This window comes from Miniopterus natalensis, chromosome 9 (assembly GCF_054644295.1).
Source record: "Miniopterus natalensis isolate mMinNat1 chromosome 9, mMinNat1.hap1, whole genome shotgun sequence".
In the NCBI taxonomy this organism is placed as follows: Eukaryota; Metazoa; Chordata; class Mammalia; order Chiroptera; family Miniopteridae; genus Miniopterus; species Miniopterus natalensis.
Genome location: NC_142089.1, coordinates 15,565,470 through 15,582,647, shown reverse-complemented (window position 1 = coordinate 15,582,647; position 17,178 = coordinate 15,565,470). Strand labels below are relative to the sequence as shown.

The 17,178-nt window shown below is 36.1% G+C and overlaps 1 protein-coding gene across 1 annotated transcript in view; it reads left to right on the top strand.

Annotated features, from left to right (window-relative positions):
• Positions 1-1,421: 1,421 nt before the first annotated feature.
• EYA3 (EYA transcriptional coactivator and phosphatase 3) overlaps positions 1,422-17,178 on the top strand; it is an 84,253-nt gene continuing 68,496 nt past the window's right edge. The window contains exon 1 of the mRNA XM_016216849.2: positions 1,422-1,568. The gene's annotated coding sequence lies outside the window, so the exon portion shown is untranslated. The remainder of the gene's footprint in view (positions 1,569-17,178) is intronic.

Here is a 17,178-nt window from a genome sequence, read left to right as displayed (position 1 = left end):
AGTATATGCATGAACAAAACAAACACGTGTGCCCTCATGGAGCTTACATTCTAGTGTGTGTGGGTGTGGGGAGAGAGACATTAAACCAAATTTATGAATGTTATAAGAGAAAAATTAAGGGGGAAACTGGGTTAGGAAGTGCAGGGAGAATGGTGGTGCTTCAATTGTAAACATAGTGTCAGGGAAAATAATATTGTGTCAGGGTGACATTTGAACAAAGATGTAAAGGAAGTGACAGGGTGAATGATGCTATTATCTGGGGGAAGAGCATTCCAGGCAGAGGGATCAGCAAACACAAAGGCCCTGAGTTTATGTGCAGGTTTGAGGAATAGCAAACAGATCAATGTGCCTTGAGTAGAGAGATGATGGAGAGAGTGGGAGATGAGGTTAGTTGTACTGGGGAGGGGTGTGTGTATGTGTCAAATCCTGAGGGTCCTGTAGGTGAATGTAAGAATTTTGGTTTTCACTTGGAAATAGGAATCCATTGGAGGAGCAATGTGATCTGATTAAGGTTTTAACAGAAGCCCACAGCTGCTGTGTAATAGATTTTGGGAGGGCAAGGGCATAAAAGGGCAGTCACACATTTACTGAGGTGGTAAATGGTCCAATTCTGGACAGATTTTGAAGGCAGATCCTGCAGAACATGCTGATGAATGTAGGGCAAGAGAGGAGTCAAAGATCTTAGTACATAAATATTACTTAGTAAATTATTGTCATAGGTGATCAAAGACTACAGCCAAAAATTTTACCAAAAAGGAAAAAAAAGTATTTTAGAGGCATATCAAGCAGTTAATTAGTAATATATAATTTTTCTGGATTTTGTGTTAGTGAAAATTTTTTAAATTTGTAATTGAATTTTCTTAAAGAAGACCCCCAAATTGAATTTCAAGCTGCTACAAAACCTGGATTCAACCCATATTTGGGTAGTAATTTAAAGTTAATGAAAAATTTTAAAATTTTTGTTTCTGACAAAATAATTACATGAAATAATTTGCACGAAATAGAAGTTAATTGTACGCTAAATACAATATTTGTATAAGCTAATATTGGGGATAAAAACATCACCTTGGGTTAGCCTCCCCTCAAGTATCTTTCAAAACTTCCCACCCATTCTTCCTTCCACAGTTTTTCTAAATCTGCCAAATGCATTTCTCCTCATGTTCTCTTTAGGGAGGTTGGGATTACACGCATTTTAAGAGATCTTCTAGAAAAATGAGTGCTTAAGTATTTTTTACCGGGGTACCGTGGCCTGGGCGCAGCAAAAACCAGCCTGTCCTCACCGGGTACCCCGGGGGCCCCCAGGGAGGCGTGACCAGGGGCGGGGCTCGCTGGGGTGGAGAAGTGGGCGGGGCTTGGACTCTGCCCCGCCCCTTGATGCCTGACACACGCGCCCAGAGGCTTCTGGTGGAACGAGGTGTGGATTATGAGGTGACCCTGGACGGTGACTTCCGGTTTCTAGGGATGCGCATCCGGGTCACGCTAACGCCGCGGTTTCCTCCACTCGCTTGGTTCTACTGTGGGTCTGGACCGGTCCCCATGCCCTGCAGCGAGCCCTCTGCAGCCTTTGGGTGAGTCTCCGCTGTCGACAGGGTCTGAGTGCGGCCGGACGACTACAGCCTGCAGGGGGACCGGTCAAGAGTTCTGTCCCGGTCCCTGTGGGTGGGGGTTCTCTTTGCCTGTCCCTTGTCCCTGCTGTGCCTCCCTCTCTTCAGCCCTTTGCCTCCCGCTGGCCTCACCCCTTTCACCTCAGCTTAGCCTTTCTCGCCTCCGCGCACCTTTCGCCTCGCTGCTTTTGCTCAGCCTCGCCCGCCCCTCACAAGCCCCGGCTTCGTGCCTGTTGCCTCGGCGCTTCCGTCCGCCACTGTCTAGTTACCCCCCTTACTCTCACTTGAGCACCCTCTTCCTCGAACCCCGTTCCCGGGCTCTCGCTGTTCTTTCACCCGGCAGGACGGTCGGCCGCCTCACTGTGACCTTCCTCCTCCACTGCGAAACGGGGTCCTAGATTCTTGACCTCCAACTTTCCTCACTTTGACCCTTCCCGAGACTAGTAGGTGACATTTGCGCCTCGCCTGGGGTTCTCCCGCCTTTTCGTAGCTAGCACAGGGCTGTGCTAAACCCCCAATGTGGGCAGATTTACCAGGCCTGGGGGAAGTTTTGCTTTGAGGCGCTGGGTTAGACTGAACTCTGGTAGCTTCCGTAGTTTGGAAACAACAAAGGCGTTCGCAGTTCCTCAGTGGAGCACAGTTTTGGGGGCTCTCTCCGGAACAGGCTAACAGGTAGCAGGCACACATAACTGCTAGCGATTGGGCTTGAGTGATCTTGTTAATTGACAGATCTTGAGGGCGTCGTGTCGTTTTGGTCTTCTCTGTTCCGTGAGAATGGAGACATGCACTTCTGAGGCAAAAACACACACCCATGTTCTGGGAGGGTCGGCTTGGTTTTCTGCATGGGCTTTACTTACAGGACAGTTGCCGTGACAAAGGACAGAGTTTCTTGGGAGATTATTAGGCCCAGATTGATAAGTTTATTTCCAAAAATCTTAATGTGTTGTTATTGAAACGTTTTCTGCTAAAGAGTTCACTGCAGTAATTTCAAAGTACATTTTCTTTCGTTGAACTCAGTGTTCAGATGTATCTTTATCCTTGCCTCTTATACATTGTTTCTTCATTTTTACCGTATTGACAATTTTCTGTTTTTCTTCCTGTTTCTTCATAAGCCAGACATTACAGTACTTTACTTCTTAGAATATTCTTCTTTTATTTCTTTCTTTACTTGTCCCACCTCAGTCTTAAAACCATTTTTTTCTTATTTTGAGACTTAAGTTTCTCTTAAATCTCTTAAAATTTTCTGGAGGCTTTTAGTCATCTCTAAAATGAAGGGGTTGGGTTTAATAATGATTAGTGTACTCTTTCCCAAATTTTGTGATCTGAGGTATATTTGAGGTACAGGATTGGATAATTTTTATTTTTGTTTTTCTGATCTTTATGGTGTATGTCTAGCATTTGATTGCAAATGTTTTTGTGTGATCAGTTTCTATAATCATACAAATTGTGTTCTAAAATTTAGTACTACAGTGAACAGAATAAATACAGCTTTTAGCACCTGCTTCTCTTTTGACTAATGAGTTATAAAAAAGTCTCCCTCATTATATGATACATATACATCTGTGAACATAGCATAGACTTTGGCTTATACCAAAATTGGGCTGCTACCTTCATCTATTTTTAGCAAAGGACTTTGGAGCTTGGCCATATTAGTCCTAGAAGCCACAGAGAAGGACCCTTCTGGTTGGCTTTCAGGACTTATCTAACTGCTGAAGCCCCTTTACAAATAAAGAAGTCCTGTGCATGCACACAGAGAAGTGGGTTTTAGTTCCATCAAAGCCATAGCCTGGAGAACAAAATATAGTATTTAGTGGTTTATTTCAGTAAATTTATGTTATAGGAATGAAAGTTTTAGGGTAATCTATGACAGATTTTTAAATTTAAAGCTTAAGTCACTTTGCCTTCAAAGAAGGACCCTAGAAAGAAACTGTTGTGCAGAAGTAGAAGTTGAAAGTCTTAGGGGAGTGTCTTTCTCCTTTCTTCTAAAATCTCTTCTGCCCTAGATTCTGCATAAAAGCCTCTACATGAAATGAGCATCCTATAGTCACATTGGAGTAGTTGTGTTCATGCTCTTGGTCTTCGTACGGAACACTGATATACTCTAATTACTGAAAAGCCTGCATCTCTTATCTCCTGCCAAACAACAAAAATTACTAGAGACAGTCTGGTGTGCACAGTAAGTCCTCACTCAATGTTATCGATAGGTTCTGTGACTTTACGTGGAACGGCTTATAATGGAACCAATTTTACCATAGACTAATTGATATAAACAACAGTTAAGTTCCTGGGCATCTCATCAATATTAGAACTATTTGAGGACCTGCCACATGTGTTTTTAAAGCTCAGGAGAGGTCTCACTGTCAGTTTTCTATAGAAATTTCTACTTTAGTTTGACAATCTTAGTTTATAACCCAGAGGGTTCAGTTTAAAATGTATTTTTGCATATTAGTTTTATGTCTGCCAGTTAGTTGTGTGTTTTTTTGTTTTGACTTGGTTTGATTATTTTTTATTGTTATTTTTTGTCATTTTCTTTCTTCTGTATTTTGTTTTACATGTTTTGATTTTTATCCTTGAGCCTACAATATGTTTTAAGGAAAATACAGTACGGTATGAGTTTCTGTGATCTGCCTGAGCCACTTCACAGCCCCATTCTCTTTGTTTTGCTTACATACAAAAAACTCATAGAACTTTTTTGGTAGATTTTCTAAAAGATCTTTGTGTTCTGCATATAAAAACAGCATGTTTTAACTCATGTGTGATTTAAGTGGAGGAAGAGTAGTTCAAATTAGTTTGACATAAAACAGCTCAGCTAAGAGGTAGTTTAAAATATATTTGAGAATATTAGGAATAGTTTATTCTTTCCATACATTCACTTAATTGGTTTATACCAAGGGGTTGAATTATTATATTTATAGTAAAGTAGAAATTAGGTGGGCTTTCTATCTGCTGATTAAAAAATAGAAGTGCATGTTTTTGTACAGAATATATGGCTTAAGCTATAAACTGACTTACTGATATGTCTTATTGGCAGAGAACATATAGCAAACAGTGGAATAGCAGCCACATCATCATGTTGATATTTTTATTTGATGCCATAAACCTAAGTCCTGGAGTATCTAATTATTAAATGTAGAAATAATTAGGGTATTTTCTCTGTTACTTATAGTATATTAAAAAACATTTGAAATATGGACTTCATAAAATTTATACTTACTGTTTTCCCCTTTTAAATATGTAGTATTTTAAATCAGAAAAGGAAATGTGTAAATAGTGCTGACTTACTGTAAGTCAACAGATCAACCCAAGGCAGTCAGTACTTAATATCATAAAGATCTTACTACAGATTGTGATAGATGCACTTTAACGTATTAGCTTGGTTAATATTTGTACTAGTTAGATTTCTTTTTATTCACCCTAGAAAATAGCAGTAATTTTTGTAATACATTTCTTTCAGCATATTTTTTTTAGATATCTACTTATACAATAATAATAATACATAAATAGGCTATCTATGTGAAGTAGGTGACACTATACAGGACTGACATTTATACTTAAATACTGAATTTGGTTTTATTTGTACATACCTGAATTAAACTATAAGACTTAGTATAACCTGCATCTCTAGGGTGTAGCAAAAAAAGAGACAACGTAATTAGAATTTAAAAAGGTTTAACCCTAAGAAAGTTTTGCTTCTTATCAATGACAATGGTATACGATTTTTTAACCTAGATTTTATGATTTTCTATTGTTTTCAAAACAGTGATTTCTCATGATTATTTGAGTTTAAGGTTCTTGAATTACTCTGCGTGACAGCTTAATATAAAATATTCTTTATAGGTAAAATTAAATAATTTTTATTTAGGGAACTTTTTCACAACTGAACTATAAAAATCTGTAATGGTAAACAGTAAAAATAAAAGCCAACTTTACATAGCACTTACTATGTGCCAGAAACTATTCTAAGTGATGTGCATATATTAACTTTTTAGTCCTTATTTTAATTTTATAAATGAGAAAATGAAGGCACAGAAGTTACTTAACTTGCCCAAAGTAACAACACTAGTTAGCAGGAGAGCTGGATTTTGAACTTAGTCTTTCTGGCTCCAGAGTTCATGACTTTTTTGTACAAAGTTCTACTAATTTAGTGATTTCTTCCTTTATAGGTTAAGGAAAAAAATCCAATTTCTCTGAAACATGTAAGAATACTGCTTCTGGTTGGGAATTGTAGAGCAGGGGTGGGTTTACCTGGTCTTTTTATTAATGCTGGCTTAGGGCAAATTGCAAACTCTTTACTACCGATATTTCTTAGATGGCAAAAATCATATGTTAAGAAAGCAAAACACGACCAGATCCTTCCCTCTTTAAAAATTATCTTGTGGCTTGCCTGGCGTGGCTCAGTGGTTGAACATTGACCCAGGAACCTAGAGGTCACTGGTCCGATTCCCAGTCAGGGCACATGCCCGGGTTGCAGGCTCCATCTCTAGTAGGGGGCATGCAGGAGGCAGCCAGTCGATGTTTCTCTGTCATCAGTGTTTCTGTCTCTCTATCCCTTTCCCTTCCACTCTCTCTAAAAATCAATAAAAACATATTTTAAAAATTATCGCCCTGCCCAGTTTGGCTCAGTGATTAGAGGACTGAAGAGTTGCAGGTTCAGTTCTGGTCAAGGGCACGAACCTTGGTTGCAGGCTTGCTCTGGTCAGGGTGCATTTGGGAGGCAACCAATCAATGTGTCTCTCTGTGTGTCTCTCCCCCTCCCTCCCACTTTCTCTGAAAATCAATGGAAAAAATATCCTTGGGTGAGGATTAACCAAATAAAAAATTATATGGAAATTAATTACTTTTGTGTTATTTGAAGAATAGGCAGTATAAGTAAAATGTATTCTATATTACTAAAATGTCTTACCCCTTGATATTAACTTTTTCCCCTTTCTTTGATCTATAGAATTTCGGCAGCACAAATACCAAAAATAGTTTTAAACTCTGAAATCTTAATATTTCCAATATGAATTTAACAACTTTGAAATATAAAAAACAGAAGATTAAAACTGAAATTTCTAACTTATCTCTACTCTCATTTTCAAATTTGGAAATTTGTGCAAAATTAAGTACATTAATTTCTTTAAGACTACCATGTCAAGAGTAATATATTTAAATTAGTGTTTTTATTTTTACTTTAGTCAAGAGGAGGGGAACTTTCACAAGCAAATTCTTTTTTTAATTAAAAATAGTCATTTAGAATATTGCTCATCATATTAATATTCTTTTATGCTTTTATTATTTCCAAATTCAAAAAAATTGTTGCACCTCTAAGGGAAGGGGAGATGGTTTTATATTAACTGAGGTGCAGCTTAACTCAAGAGTCTGGGACTCAGATATGATGAGAAATTGTTTTTCTAAGTATTTTTAAAACAATTGAGAATTACGGAATCTGATTAACAGAAAAAAACTATAATTATTTCTGGTAAGAAGTGACACTTGGTTAGTGATATTACTTATTTTAATTCTTATATATTAACTCCGTTTATTAATTCAGACATCAAGTACCCTGTTTGTTTGTTTGTGGGTTTTGGTTTTTTTTGTTTTGTTAATCCTCACCTGAGGATATTTTTTCCATTGCTTTTCAGAGAGAGTGGAGAGGGGGACAGAGAGAAACATCGATGTGAGAGAGTCACATGGACTGGTTTCCTCCCTAAGGCACTGCTGGGGAGCAAACCCCATGACCCTTGGGTGTCCAGTGGTGTACTGCCTGATGCTCTGACCAGAGTCATACCGGCCAGGGCAAGTTCCTTTTTCTGGGGTTTTTTAGTATATGTGCTGCCGAAGTGAGCACAATACCCTGTTTTTTTAAAGTAGCTTTTGTTTGTTTCTTTTTTTTTCTTTCTTTTTCTTTGGTGGGAAAAGTATTGTATGGAGCTGAAAAGTATAAGCTTTGCTATGATGATTTACTTGTTGGTATTTAGAATGTTCTTTATTTTGATTTAAACATTTAATTTTTGTTTTGGAAGTAACTTTTTATATGTGGATTTGATAATCAGTTTATCTTCTAAAATTTCAGTAGTTTTCTTTCATCTGAAATTTGATAATGTGGCAATTACTGAATTTAGGAAAATTGGTAGTTTGTTGCTATCAGCACTGTTACTATGAAAATAAATTAGAACGATTAGCTCTTAGGTGGGATTGAACTTTATTCTTTAGTTTCCATAGTAGTTGAAAAAGATTTAGGTCAGATTCATCTGTTGTTCCTCTTTTTTTCAAAATAAGAGGGAAGCCCAGCCAGGCGTGGCTCAGCGGTTGAGCATCGACCTAGGATCCGGGCGATGGGGGTTCGATTCCCAGTCAGGGCACATGCCCGGGTTGCGGGCTGCAGCCGATCAATGACTCTCTCATCATTGATGTTTCTATCTCTCTCTCCCCCCTCTCCTTTCCTCTCTGAAATCAATAAAGATATATTTAAAAAATAATAATAATAATAACGGAATTTTAATTTAGCACAATGATGTTAATTTTTTCTGTTAGATTGATGATCATCTCAGTGTTTTTACCAACACATGATCCAAAATATGTGTATGATTTTTTCTTAAAATATTTCATAATTTAGAGAATATTGATTAAAAAATAGTACATATGTGTCATATAAAAAATACCCTAGTAATCAGTGTGTTATTACTTCATTGAACTTTCCAAATCTACTTTTCCTTTTTACCAGGTCTGTGCTATAGATTAGGAAGCAGTAATTAGATAACACTGATGAATATGTGTTCTTGAGGTTGAGAACGAGAGCTTTTACAAAGAAAATAGGTCATTTCTCATATTGATGTGGCATTTAATAAGTAAGTGAACTGAAATTCTTAGCTTTGTCTCATTTCTTTCTATCTCTTGTTAGTATATATTTATTTCGTTTCAGTACCTCACATTCTGTGAAATTGTTTATATAGATAACTCTGTTAAACTATTGATTTTTACCCAGATAGTTTCCTTTTTTTGTTGTTCTTTTTCAGAGGCTTGCTTTTAAAAAACTAATTTAGAGAACTACCCAAACTGCCAGTGTTATTTCATATGTAGTTTGAAGTAAATATTTTCTTCTTTTTTGACTGGCCAGTTTTTTATCCTCTGGTAAAGTGGCTTTGAAACTTTTTTCATTACAACCCACTATAAGATGCATTTTCATTGTTACCCAGTATTTATACACACATATGTACATATTAATATTTAAAATTGAAATAAGTTTCATGAAACAATATTTATCTTTACTACTGGTGGTACAATGTAATTTTTTTTATTCTATTTCGTTTTCTTGTATTTCATTCAAAACAAACTTTTGGTCTCCACTAAGTTGATACAAACTATTAATGCGTTGTACCTGCACTTTGAAAAATTCTAGTGAATGCTAAACTTTTTCCAATATTATCTTTTTGGAATTGAGAATGTTTGGGTTTGCTAGTTTCTTCCTCTGAAATGTATCTTGATTCTGTTAAGCTTTTAACCTAAATAATTGTACAGAACAATTGAGAGAGGGACACCCTATTGCTCAGATTATTGTTGCTGTTATCTCTGTTCTTTACTGTGCACATCATTTTTAAAAATCTAACTTTTGGTCAATTAACTTACTTTTCATAAACTTTGCTTCTACTTTTGGCAACTAGTCAAAAGGTTACAAAGCTGCTTTATTCTACTTCCTTCTGGCCCCAATTCAGTCTTTGTAAGTCAAGAAAGAGAAGTGAGGAGTGAAGTAGTTTGCTTCTGTGTATATGATCAGGTGAAAGTAACAGATTGAAGAGTAATTTGGGTTTGTTACAGTGCATTTATTGATTGTACTGATACATTTCCTGTAATGACAAAGGGCAAAAGATGGTAGAAATATCAACAGTTCCTATATATGGCAGCCATTAGAGTGAGGCAGGGTCAGTAGGCATACTCTGCTATTTTTACCACTACTATCTCCTAATAAGATGAGCACTTACTATTTGTCAGGCACTACTTAAAAGCATCTCATTTGTATTAACCCATGTTTACTTGGGAGGCCTAGGAGAAGAATGAGAAAGAATAGAGAAAGAAAACTTGCATTCTTAGCATCTTCTCATTACTCGGTTTGTGAATTCTGGCTGTTGGTGACTGTAGCATGGCATGGGCATACATTTTTAGGCTTGGTCAGCTTTTAAAATCATCAGTCCTGTCTGTGATATTCCATCTTGAGGCATATAGCTGTGGTTTGAGACCTCAGGCTTTGAAGTTAGGTTGCCGGGGCTTAAGTTCTAGGTTGGTGACTTACTAGGTGTATAACCTTTGGCAGGTTAGTCTGTGCTTTAGTTTTCTCATTTGTGAACTCGTGATATAATAAATAATACCTATCTTACAAATTTATTGAGAGGATTAAATTAGTTGATATAGGTAAAATACAACAGTGTCTGACCCGTAAAAACATTCCATAAATGTTAGCTATTAATAGCTCATAACTCACAGTTGGATCTCCTGAAATTATTTTTGACCATGATGCTGCATATTTGCTAAGTAACAGGGCATGATTGACAGTCAATGTTATGTTGCCCAGAAGTTTGAAAACAGCTTTCCTTGAGGACTTGTAGGGAAAGTTCTTGTGTAGAGTATTTGGAATCAAAGCCAAGTGACAAAGGGTATCAGAGCTACAGGCCCAGTTTGTTTAATCTCTCATAGGGATCCTTGTGATTTGGACCTTACCCTTAATAATTTTAATATTTTGCCCTTTGAAAAACTAAGGGGCACTAGTTAATGAATTGACTTTTACTCAAGACCAGATTTCTTTCCTGAGCCTATCTTATGTCTAAGGTATTTATTTACTTTGTTTTTCTTTAGCAAATAGTTATGTCATATATACTATGTGTCAGGCATTATTATTTTAAGCTTTATAGATATTAACTTATTTAAATCTTATAACAAGCTTATGAGAAAGACATTTATTTTTCCCATTTTACAGATGAAGCACCTGAGTTCCCACGAAAGTTAAGTAAGTTGTCTTAAGTTCCCACATCACTCATCAGTGTCAGAGCTGGGATTTGAACTTAGGTAGTCTGGCTCCAGAGTTCATGCTCCAAGCTTGCCAAACCTGCCTTTTACAGAGATGAATTATGTTGAAAAGGGTAAAATAACAAGTGTTAAAATTTACTTCACTATTCTTCACTCTCTGTGCTGAAATGACAGCACTGAAATTATGGGTGGTGGATTTTTGAAGGGGTAAATAAGTTTGGAGAAATAAAACAGTAAACAAATTGAACCGACAGTTAAAAAAAAATCCTCACCTGAGGATATGTTTATTGATTTGAGAAGGGAAAGAGAAAAAGAGCAACATCGATGGGAGAGAAACATGGATCAGTTGCCTGCCATACACGCCCCGACCAGGGATCAAACCCACAACCTAAGTATGTGCCCTGACTGGGAATCGAACCCTGATCACCTGGATCCTAGGTCAACACTCAACCGCTGAGCCACACCCGGCCGGGCTCTCCCTATTTTAAGGAAAGCTTGTAGGGAAAAGTTTGTGTTAATTTTTATTAAAGATTGGTTTAATAGACAACTTGAAAGGCTGATTTTCCAAGAAGCAATATTAGAAATTGTAAAAACAATTCTACTTAGAGAATCTATTCCTGATAAAATATTTTTTTTATTAAGAATTTGGTACAGCCTAAGTATATATTTAAATATTTTTTCTCAGTAAGTTCTGATAGTGTTAAGTGTAAAGTTACTATAAATATTCCTACAGCTGACAGTACCATGCTATGTTATCAGTCATGCCTCTCAAATAAAGAAGCTAGAAGAATTCATCAACTTTTACCACTGTCAGTTGGCTGGGCTGTTTATTTATATGGAAGGAGTTGTACAGCATAGTGATGGTTTTTGGCTGTCTGCAGAAAATCCAGCAGGGAAGGTGTAGTTGGTTGCAGTTTTTTGGCCCCAGAAATGTGATTTGTGCTGATGCCTAAATTATGAGAGTTAAAAGGTTCTCTTAAAGTCACTCTAAAAAAAAGAGCCTTAAGGGAGGTCAGCAGAATGTAGATCTGCTGGCTATTTGTATCTACTTTAGCAGGACTCTTAAGTAAATATGTTAGTAGGAACGTTAGATGTTTTTTAAAAGGTGGCAAATAAAAAATGGTTGCCATCGGCTGAATTTCTGAAAGATAAGAAACAGATTGGATCAGTAGAGAAACTAGGAGAAGTCACAGCTGGAAGTATGTGTAGAAGTTTCAGAAATGTACTAGACTGTTAAGTAAACAAATATGAAGAATGGAAGGGTGCCTGGAGCATTCATCAGTGCCCTGGCCCTTGCTCTCAATTTTGATCATCTGGTGTTTGTCCCCTGGATAAAGCCCAGAAAAATGCTTTCCAAACATTGAACAATCTGCCTGGAGAGAGCATATATTTCCTTATAGTCTATTCTCCCCATAGTATTTAGTGTCTATAAATCAAATCATGTCATTCTCTTGCTTGAAGCACCCACTACCTTCCTAAACTCTGCGTTGTATTTTACAAGGCTGTGTGATCTGGCCCTTTCTTTGCCTGCTTCTCATGCCCCATTTCCTATCCCTCATTCACTTGCTAACATTGGCCTTTTTGCTGTTTCTCAGACATGCCTAGATGTTATCCTTTCAGTTTCTTCACACTTATTATTTCCTTCTGAAAGCCCTCCACATCTTATAGCTCTTTCCTTTTCATTATTCAGACCTCTGATGAAATGTTACCTCCTCAGGGAAGTATCACCCTATCTAAAATAGCTTCCCTTTAGTCACTCTCTATTTTTTACTTTGTTTTATTTTTCATAGTACTTTTTACTTTATGAAATTATATTACCTTATGTATTTGTTTATCTTCTTATTAGAATACAAGTTTCCTTGAGGCTGGGGACTTTGTTCATCACTGAATTCCCTGTATCTAAACTAGGGCCTGGCACATAGTAGACACTCAACTAAATATTTTATAAATGAATGAATGAATTTTGAGGTTAGAGAAAGAAGAATAGACTGAAGCAACTATAGACTGCTATTACAAAAGCAGAGAAAACAAAAAGCAAAATGAGTTTCTAACTCCAGTGTTTTTTTCCAGGATAAACCTCTGGTAGCTGTTCTCTCTGAAGTCAAAGGCCTGTCATAAAGACCAGATATATCCCTAATAATTTATATGATGTTCAGAACAGATAGGGATTCATATACAGAAAGCAAGTTACCTACAGATACTGCCTAACTGCATATTTCACCCCTCTTCTGTAGGCACTAGAAGTGGATGTATATAACTAGAACCTGCATATAACAACAAATGGACTAAGATTCTCATCCACTCTGAGGAAAAACTGTTTAGTTGAAACTTCCAACTATGAATATGAATAACCTAGATGAATTAGTCATTTGAGAAAAATACTGTAAGAGGTACCAAATGCAACTGACACTAAAGGAAATAGTGAATAGTATAAATTGAAGGAAATTTTAAAGATCAGAATTATTAGTTATTTCAGAGGAAATAAACTGAAATTTTAAAAATAAAAAATTAATAAGTATGAAGATTGAGCTGAAGGAGTTTCTCAAATCAAATGCAGAGGATGTCAACAATGATGGTAGAGTAATAACCTCTGAAAATTTTCTCCTTCCAAGAGAAGTGAGAACACCGACAAAAATAGAATTAACTTTTTCAGAACTCAGAATTAACCGCAGGCTTACAGCAGTCTGGGAACATTTATTCAAAAAAAATGGCTGAATCTCAGCAAAAACAGTATACTCTGTAGAGTTTTAACTTGCTTTGTTTCCATCTCCCTCTCTCCAGCTCCACAGTAGCCTTGAAAACCAACTTCCCCCAATCATGGTGAAAACTAGCAGCCCCGGAAGCCACTGGAAGGGGCAGAACAAGATTGGAACTCCTTCACAGCCCCATTCCCAGAGAATTGTCATTACTTAACCTGTCTGGTGGTTTCTTGAAAGACCTCATTCACAAGACTGCCTGTATTTGGCCTGACGTGGAGCTCATCCTGTACAAATAGCCTTTTCCCCATCAGGGTATTCACTGAGAACAATTAGAGGCAGTTGTTGAACATCTTGGCTGCCTGTGACAGTGAGTAACAAACAACAGGCTAACCAAAAAGCTTAAAAGGAAAAGCTGAGGAATGAGATATCCATAAGGGGATTTGTGAAGCTCTGATGTATTTCTGGGAATCTACAAGGTTGTGCACATGCGTGGGGCTGTGTGCATGTTTAGGAAAGACCTGAGAAGGCCCTAAGCTCTCAGTTCTGGTTCATCTTGAGGCTCTGTGCTGCAAGCAGGTAGTGAATGAAGGCTAAGGTAGAGTTGTAAATTGACCGGCTGAGTGTTAAATATGTGCCCTAATATACATACAGAGCCCATCAGAAGATTTATTGGTTCCAGGCATCTAAGGAAATCTCAGTCTAATCAGTTGCTGACCATTAATACTAATAGCAGAGACTTCAGTAGCCACATATGACAAAGAATCCAGACTCTGCAGAATTAGTTTCTCTATTTCTTGTCCTATTTCATTTTTCTTAACTACTACTTGAATAATAAGTTACCAGTTATCTGTCTCTTCTGATTAGAACATCAACACAATAAGAGCTGTGACTGCCTTTTTTACACAGGGCTTTATCTCCAGTGCTTAGAACAATGCCTAGTATATAAAATATTTCTTGAAATAATGAATAACTGAATGAGTTGAATATCAGTTCTCTGTCCACTTTGCTAAAAATTTGTTGAATCTTTTCACCTGAAAACACTATTTTTATTTTCTTTGTAGTCGTGTATTTTATCTATTTCATTCCTTTACTGTTATTTTTATGGGGTGGATTTCTGTGGAGAGAGTATATAATGGGTGTGCTTTGTCAGCTGTCTTGAACCACAGTGTTCTGATTCCTGATTTTGATCAAGAGGAAGATCATTGAGAATAAACTGATAGGGACGAAGTTTGGGAGGTTATGTAGTAGGATTCAGCATTCTAAAGAAGAGAATGAAATAACCACACACACATATATATGAAACCCTATACCAATAATTTTGACAATCTGGACGAAGTGGCTTTTTTATTTTATTTATTTATTTTTATTTTATTTTTTAGATTTTCAGGTTTTATTCATCACAGTCTCTTATTCCCATTCCTATTTTATTAAAGTTAAGCCACACATGTAAAAAATTATTTAGGCCCAGTCACAAGATTGATGGAGAAATTATTTGCTAAAATTTTATTTGAGGAGGTGTGGGTAAATCTTTATATTTGCTGTGAGGTTTTAAAACATGTGTTGATTGGTCTAATTAGTTGGTGTTTGTTTTTACAGGCTCATGTGGTCATACTAAAAATGTGATCTGTTGTAATATAGCAATGACTTGGTTTATCCCCCTTTTATGATGATGATTTTCTTATGCTTGAAGTGGCTCTTTTAGAAAAATGTTCACAAACTTGATCCCAGAAGAAAGATATTTAATAGACAATAACAATGAAGAGAATAAAGTTGTCTAAGGACTGCTCCACAAAAACCTTTAGACCCAGATATTTTCATAGGAATGTTATTTCACATAGTCAAGGAACGATAATTGTGTCTGCTCTAGAGCAGCGATTTTCAACCTTTTTCATCTCATGGCACACATAAACTAATTACTAAGATTCTCTGGCACACCAAAAAATGTATTATATTTTCTGCCAATCTGACAAAAAAAAGGTATAATTTTCTTCAATTAAATTATTTTATTTTATTTTATTTTAGAGAGAGAGGGAGAGAGAGAGAGAAATACCGATTTGTTGTTCCACTTATTTATGCATTCATTGGTGCCCTGATTCTTGTATGTGCCCTGACCGGGGATCAAACTTACCACCTTGGCTTATCAGGACAACGCTCTAACCAATTAAGCTACCAAGCCAGGGCAAAAATAAGTATAATTTTGATTAATTCACCTCAGACTGCTATTGTTGTGTTGGCTCTTGTCATTTTTTTAATTTGACAACCTAAGAGAAAAGAGGTCAGTGCCCCTGACTAAATAGACAGGTATTGCATGTTTTAAAAATTCTTATGGCACATCATTGTGCCTCTTGCAGCGGAGTGGTTGAAAATCGCTGCTCTAGAGCATGGATAAAGAAGAAAAACTTACAATTCTTTTAAAAAAGTTAATGAAATGTTAATTCTAAAACTTCATGGGCAGCACGAAATAGGAAAATATGGAAAAAATTTACAAATATTAATGCAACTTAAATTCAGCACTAAAAAATATAAATCAACAGTACATTAAAATAATCTTCAACCCTAGGGTTTCAGCTCTGAAATAAATGCATATGTGGTTCAGTATTAGAAAATCTATATACATGTTCTATTAATAGGTGAGAGAAAAACCACATGATCATCTTTTTGATGCCAAAAAAGCATTTGACCTAATTAATATCAATTCCCGATAAGCATTCTCCGTATAATTAAAATTGATGAATTCTTATTTCACATGATTAAGAAAAAATCTTATTTCAAGCCAAAGCCACTGTCATGCTTAGTGAGTGGTATGCTAGAAGTATTCTCATTAATTTGAGAAATAAGAGAAGGATGTCCAACATTTAGCACTGTTACTTAATATTATAGTGGAGGTGTAGGCCAATATCCTTAGTCAAGAAGAAGAAATGAAGAGGTTAATATTGAGGAGAGAAGCAGCAAACTTTTTGTGCAGCAGGGAACAATGTATATACATGAAACTTAAGAATCAACCATCTTACCATTCTAATTGTTAGAAACAAGAGACTTTGGTAATGTGGCTGTTTACAAACAATGTACCAGTATCAGCAGCTTTCCTATATATAAAAAGCAAGTTATTTAGAAAATATACTGAAAAATATAACAAACAAAAAGATAAAATACCAACATAAATAAATGAGAAGCTCTACTAAGTGACATTTAAAAAGGATTAACTGGAAATATATACTGTGCTGTTAAATAGGACAGCTCAATATTGTAAACTTACTGGTTTTCCCTAAACTATTTTATGTACTTGATGAAATTTAAGTTAAAATATCATTAGTTTTTAAAGACTTGACAACATTAATGTGAAGTTCATTTGGAAAGCATAAAATGTGAGAAAGGAGAATAAAGAAATATTAAAACACATGAAATAAAAAAGCCTGTACAGCATGTTTTGAAATTATAATAATTCAAGTTGGATTCTGAGGAAGTGCCAAATATACTATGAAACAAACAGACCAGGGAACAAAATCTAGAAATTGCATATATATAGTCATTTTAGATTATACATTATAAAATTGGCATTTCAAATAATTGGAGAAAAAGGCAAGATTTAGTAGATGGTGTTAGGACAAGTGGTTAAGTATTTGGTAGATCACCTAACACTTATTATGCATCAAATAACACCTAACACTTATTATGCATCAGGGTTACTATCATAAACTCTTTACATTTATTTACACATTTAATTCTCCCAACAGCCTTGTGAGATAGATACTATTTTGCCTCCATTTTATAGATTGGGAGATTGATGCGGAGTCACACAGCAATTAAATGGCAAAAAGTAGGATTTAAATCTAGGCAGTCTGGTGCCATGGTATGTTCTCTTAATCACTATGCTA